Source organism: Lolium rigidum, chromosome 7 (genome assembly GCF_022539505.1).
Source record: "Lolium rigidum isolate FL_2022 chromosome 7, APGP_CSIRO_Lrig_0.1, whole genome shotgun sequence".
Lineage (NCBI taxonomy): Eukaryota > Viridiplantae > Streptophyta > Magnoliopsida > Poales > Poaceae > Lolium > Lolium rigidum.
In genome coordinates, this window is record NC_061514.1 from 243,303,867 (window position 1) to 243,310,746 (window position 6,880).

Sequence of the window (6,880 nt, forward strand, 5' to 3'; positions counted from 1 at the left end):
CTTCTACGTATAATGCTAGGATAGTTCTGAACGGACATTTAGACTCCAACTCATGGAATCATTATCAAACCAAATCAAAAGCTGCGGGTCAAATCAGAACAAAACAGAGTCACGAGTCGTGTTCTTCCCGAGCGACAGCCGCCGCCGCCCCGCAGCCTCCGCCGCTGCCCCGCAGCCTCCGCCGCCGCCCTGCAGCATCTGCCGGCCCGCAGCCTCCGCCGCGTGTACTGACGGCCCCGGCCCTTCCGTCGCATCCGCGAGGCGCCACCGCGAGCCGCCGCCCCTCCCCCGTCGCGGGACTCACAGCCCCGGCCTCTCCGTCGAGCGTCGGCACCCCCTCTTCTCCGCCGCGAGCCGCCACGCCCTGCTCCCGTCGCGGGACCCGTCTTGTCCGCCGCAGCCGAGAGCCGCCGCCCCTTCCTCCGTCGCGGGGATCGCCTGGAGATTCACTGCCCTGTCATCTCCGTCGCCGCCCCCTCCCCTCCGTCACGGGCCCATCCCCACGGTAGCGGGAATCGGCCGGGGCGTCGCTGGGATCGCCGGGAGCATCTCTTCTGTGGACGTCGGTAAGCTCCGATTCATAAATTATTCTCTTGTCTTTAACAATTTCGACCTGAACACTTTGAGCTATCATTCCATATATTGTTTATGAAAACGTCCACATGATTTATGTTTGGATGCTTTGATATTTTGCTAGAACCTGGGATGTATTTGTTATTTTGAGAAATCTCACACATATAAATTCCCTATCTGTCTGCCACATTTTCTCAAAATAGAGAATAATATATTGTATACTCGTTCTCTTTACTTCTAGCACTGCGGTTCAGGCATGTTCTAGATTAAACCGTGCTTCTGAACATTTCTAGATTGCGATCTTCCATACTTTCAGCATTTCATTGTCTAACTGCTTGTGTTTAGCTTCACAGTGGGTAACTGAATGTGTGATAATAACTATGTGATGACAGACTTGTCTTGTTTATAAGATGATTTGGAAGAGTTGGACAAATTTTACTTATCAGTTATGACAAGCTCTCCAGATACTTCTGTAAAATTTGCATGTGCCTGGAGTCATACTATGAAACTCTCAGTAAGTGTTAGGGTGCCTTAAATAAACTGATCATTTTTTCTGCCTGGAGTAAACATTCTACATTTGCTTTGTATGTTCTCCTTTTCTCCTTTGGTCAGGCCACACAGGCACACGACATGCTGCCAGTAGGTGATTCATGCTTTTGAGTTTTGACTTGTGCCGTTTCTATCCAACGAGCCAATCCTGACTGTACTAGTTAGTAAGATAGCCACACATAGGTGCTAAGATAAAGTTTCTGAAAATTATTGTACATTTTGTATGGAAAAGCCAATCCCTTCATGATGAAACAATCTGCTGTCACTAGAAGATTTTTGTCCTACCATCAAGAGGTTGAACAATCAGATGGTGGTCCATCTGACTCTGAACATTCTGTACATTGTTGTTGCGTTCCAGACTTGCCAGCATTATTTTTTGTGACAATTCGTACTAGTTGAATCTGTGATATCCAAATGTTTTGTTTTCTTTCTCTGGTTACCTTGCCTCTTCATTAAGTTGGTAGTTGAACCATGGGAGTAACTGTGTCTTCTCTGTTAGTACTTGCTTATAAGATTCTTTCAAGTGTGGATGAATATTATCAGGTGTGACAAGTTATCCAGTATGTGTAACAATGGTTGAAAAAATCGAGAAATTGCAAATCCCTGAGGTGAGATGCTTGACAACTGCAAGAACCGACGGCTGTTGCAAAATTGCAGTGCTATTTCGTGGCCAAAGAGAAACCTATGAATAATTTCATCGCTCTTATATTTCAGTTCTGTAGAGTTTGGCTGATAGGTTTAGTCTGCTGTGCCCAATGATTGATTTAATTCTTTTGTAAGTTTTCGTCCAAGTGTTAAAAGATTCCTGTTTCTCTTTAAAAGTTTTACTTGACAAGTTGACATGCTGGCTACTCCTGGACCCGTGAGAGAATGCATGTTCTTTGATGTAATTCTCCCAGAATTCAGTCTTGAGGCAAGAGGGGATGATCCACTCAGTTGGTTTCACTTTATTGAAGACGTCCTGAACTTTGATCTGCTGCTGTATCCTAAATTTGCATGTTGGTGATGTTACTGAATTTTGCTATGTTCTAACAAACACAGATCTGAACGGCGTGAAAGTGTGGAGCCTGGATGTTCTGATTGGCATTCAGAATTTACTGATGCAGGCGCCAGCAAGAGTCCTCAAGGCAGCAAGTCCACTGACAGGTACAATGACCACAAAAGGAGCAGGAAGCAATCGTATGATGATCCCCATCTTGAAGGGCGCTATTCCACTGCACACAAATCACCAAGAAAAGAGCGCAGCACTAAAAGAAGCTCCAGGCGTTCCACAAGAGAAGTCGTAGTAGTCGTGATTCGTGATTGAGGCAGCTGAATATCTGGGCATCTGGCCACTGGCAACTCTGGGTTTTGGACGATCGAATGCCGTATAGATGGCACTACCTCATGTAGTAGTCATTTGCCAGCTTTGTTTTCTACTGCTTTTTTTTCCCTTTCCTCTTTGCTGATGAGAGATTCTTTACTGGAGAGAGCTCTCTTGCGATGCAGAAGGCTTATAATTTTTTTTCTTCTAATCTAGAGTTATTGATACTATATGGGAACGATGTTATGGTGATGTCAATGAGGGGTGTTAGCCGGACTCCACCTATGTCTAGAAGGATCGCCTTTAGCGAATCAGATGGAGCATAAACCTTCTCCTGTCTCAGTAACATGCTACGGCCCGCGTACGGCCCTGCGGGGGTACTAGTTTATATTTGCGAATCTGGGATTGTTTCTCCTCTTACTGACGTAGCTTGTGATCATGGACCTGTTGCTGAAACCAGGATCTAGGATGGTTGTTAAGCATATCAATTAGCAGATATTACTTACACTCTTAACACATAAGTATGGATCAAGGAGGAGTTGTTTTCTTCAATCGCATTTTTGGCTATGCCAGTACTACCATTTACTTTTGCAAATGATTATACTCTTATAAATGCATCAATAGGTGGTGGCACTTCCGAGTGCAAGTAACTTCAGTAGTGAAATAAATTGACTATTCGAGTCTTTTCTTCACATAAGAGCATCTGTAATCCAAAGGCAAAAAAACATTTAGAGGAGCAAATTTGCTCTTCTAACGGCCAAAGTGGCACCTAACCGAAAGCCAAAAAGACTTTTGGACATTACAAAAATAATTCATTTCTAATCTATAACCGAAATATCATAATTTAAAAAACACATCGTCACTCTCATCGTAACCATCACCTCGAAAATGATGATTTGCCACAATGTACAAATCACACTTTTTTGTATCTTGATGGGCTCTCACCATTTCATCTACATCCTCTTGATTTAAGAGGAGGACCAATCCTTCCGGTGGTACACACCAAGGCTTGATGTGGTACAATTCAGAATTTATAGCATAAGCATGTACACACAGAGCGCCTTGCAATTCTGACCACTCCACTTTGGTGGCAGGTTCAGTAATTATCGTCTCGCCGGGTAATTCATAGTATCCTCTAGGAATACGAGAAAACTCGCGGTCCCTAAAAACACGAAATGCCATAATAACCTACATACGATATGCTGACATCAAGTTTACTGCAACATAAATATGGAAATCATTATGTAGTTGGATAGCATCGATGCGTCAAAGTTACCTTGGGATAAGTTTGAACTTTGAAGTTGCTCAAAGGTGCTCATATTATCAGTACGGCAACCTACTATATCTAGCAATAATGTCGATAACGCATCACAAAAAATAAGATACTGTTTTGACTCTAGGTTACAGGAAATTCATGTAAATCTTATTTGGGAAAAACGTAGACGAACCCAGGGAAGCAAACTAACATCAACATAATAAGCTGCTTGGGCCTGTAATTTGTGTGTGTACAGCTGTAACCTGAGTGGTTTTTTAGATAACTTTGAAGTACTGTAACCTATTTGTACCAAGTAATTTGTATCGTTGGAGCACTTTTCAACACCAAGTGCTATGTATTAGGTGTGCTTATTTTCTGGACAGGTTTGCTTCATGACGCTGATCAAGGGCCAGCTAATTAAAAGTTTCAAAACCAATTTCTTGGCATGCCATGCTGAAGCTATGAGAGTACAGCTCATAAATCTAACAATGTACAAGAAAGAGGCAGAAGTTTCCTGTCCATTATTGCATAGCTACACAGGATCGACAAACTTGAAGGTAAGCTAAAAATGTTGAGCAGATGGTTTACATATTTTGTTACCAACTCAATATTTGTTACCAAAACAGAGCATGGCCACTGAACACTGAATGCAGGAGTACTAATCACATCTACCAGATGCTCTGAATAACTAGCATACAACTTGGAAACTCGCAATACAAAGCAGAGATATCAGTACTCCATTTCCTGAACTATAATATCATGGAGTAGATGGAAGTAGTGTTTTTATGGTGTTATTTCCTGAACTCCAATTGCCCGAACTACAGTATGAATGCATTTTGATGGTGATATTTCCTGAACTCCAATTGCCCGAACTACAGTATGAATGCATTTTCCGGTACCCCGCGCCGCCGCTCCTCCCATAGCCGGGAGCCTCCGCCGTCCCCTCCACCGCGCGCTGCCCTCCGTCGCGGAGATCGACGGGAGAGACCTCCGTGGACGCCGGGCACCTCCGCCGTCCTCTCCACACCCCGCGCTGCCCTCCGTCGCGGAGATCAACGGGAGACTCCGTGGGCGTTGCCTCAGCCGCTTCAGTCCGTCGCCGTCCCCTCCCCTCCGTCACCCTACCCTCCGACGCGGCCCCCTCCCCTCTATCGCGGAGCTCGCCGGAAGGGCCATGGCCTCTCCTCCGTCGCTGGGCAGAGCTCCGACACGGCTCCCTCCCCTCCATCACGAAGCTCGCCTCGCGGAGCTCGCCGGAAGGGCCATGGCCTCTCCTCCGTCGCTGGGCAGAGCTCCGACGCTGACCCCTCCTCTCCATCACGGAGCTCGCCGCCGTCGCCGGAAGGTATCTGGCTCTCCTCCGTCGCTCTTATCCAGAGAGTGTGAGAGATGAGAGAGAGCGAGAGATGGGAGCCAGAGCGGAGGAGAGAGCGAGAGAGATAAATCAGTTGTATTTTTTTTTGCTGAGAATAGTACGAGCTTCAAGATATGTGCATATATGATCAACTTTTGTTGCTTTAAGATTTGTGTATTATCATCGGATGATTTGGCCGCTGAAAAGGACGGCTGTTTTTTATAATATTCGCAAAATATATATCAGGTTCCGGTCCCGCTGAATTTCGTTCCGGTCCCACAATTTTGGTTCCGTCCGTTTGGTTCCGTCTAATTATCACCGTTAGATGGGGGCAGATGAACGGTTATTAAAAATGCCAATCACCCTAAAACTTGTATATCAAATTATATTGTCCTCCCACTCAAATACTTCACTAGAAACAATTTCTCGGAAATAAGAAACATTGACAAACACTTTTGTCTTTGTCTCGTGGGAAGAATTCCCAATTAAATCTCTGGGATAACCAACAAAGACATTCATCCGATTTTGGTTGTAAACTCTTAGACCAAAATTTAAAGAAAAGACTATTAGGGTTTATACCCATACCATAACTTGTATGGTGTCATTTCAAAGGATCATGATGATGCTCTATTCAGTGTAAAAGCGGTAGTCACTAAAGCATAATCCACAAAAATATAATGGCGTCATAATATTTTATCTCATAATTAATCCAACAAGGTTTGGATACATCTTTCGGATACTATATCATCATTATGATACTCCAAGAAATGTGAGTTGTAGAACAATTTCATGACTCTCTTAGATATTCGCTAAAACTCGTAATTCAAATATTTTTTCACCATGATCCAATCATAGATATTTGACTTTTCTATTACGATGATTTCCACTTCATGCTGAAATTTATTTGAATCCATTCAAATGTTTCAAACTTTTCCCTTATTGAATATATCCACATATATACTCAATTCATTGTTGAAAGTTTTCATGAAGTAGAAGAATCTCCCGCACACAACTATGCCCAGTGAACCACATATATCATTATGTATGTTTTCACTAAGTTAGTTGCCCGTTCAACTCTCGGCCTATGAACGGTATTTCAGTCATTACTTTTTAGAAAAGATTTTGCAAGCGCCAAACGATTCAACAAATCAAATGACTCCAAAAATCCATTTGCATGGAGTTCCTTCATGCATTCCTTTCTAACATGACCTAAATGGCGGTTCCACAAATACGTGGAATTCAAATCATTTGCCTTATGGCATTTTAGCGTCAGTGTTATGTATGTGTGTTTCACTATTAATATTTATAATAACTTATCCATCGTACATGGAGTAATGTCATAATTTGAACAACTCATTGTTTTCATTTGACCAGAGCAAAATAACAATTATTAAGTTCTTTATTATAAATTCTAAGGGCTAGATAGAATGCTAACGACGAACATAATAACACTTTATTTTGTTCTAGACGTGCATTCCTATCATATTCCTTGTCAGTCACTTAGGCCATTATATTCTTGTATTGCGTTGTTTTGTATGACACTTCATACCAACAAATATAGTACTAATACCCAAGAATTTCATAGTGTGACTTAACTAGGAATACAACCATAACATGTATATCATTTATATACACCTGAACTAGACTTTCTAGTCTTTTCTTTTCTTTTTGCCAAAATATCTTTTGCAGTTTCTCTTTTAGCTTTCCTCATTATTCAGAAAAACACTTTAACATTATTAACTTCTAGGTTTGTTGGTCAAATACCAATAACCTTGAGGTTCTTACTTTAAGTTGATCATCATATGACAAGTGTTTCAAATTTCACTATTAGTAACTTTGTAATATG

General features: G+C 42.4%; 1 long non-coding RNA gene across 1 annotated transcript; it reads left to right on the forward strand.

Moving 5' to 3' along the window:
• The first annotated feature begins 456 nt into the window (after positions 1-456).
• Positions 457-2,704, forward strand: LOC124675036. The gene is made up of 2 exons (XR_006993148.1): positions 457-566; positions 2,164-2,704. It is a non-coding gene; the product is annotated as an uncharacterized LOC124675036 (long non-coding RNA).
• Positions 2,705-6,880: the final 4,176 nt, after the last annotated feature.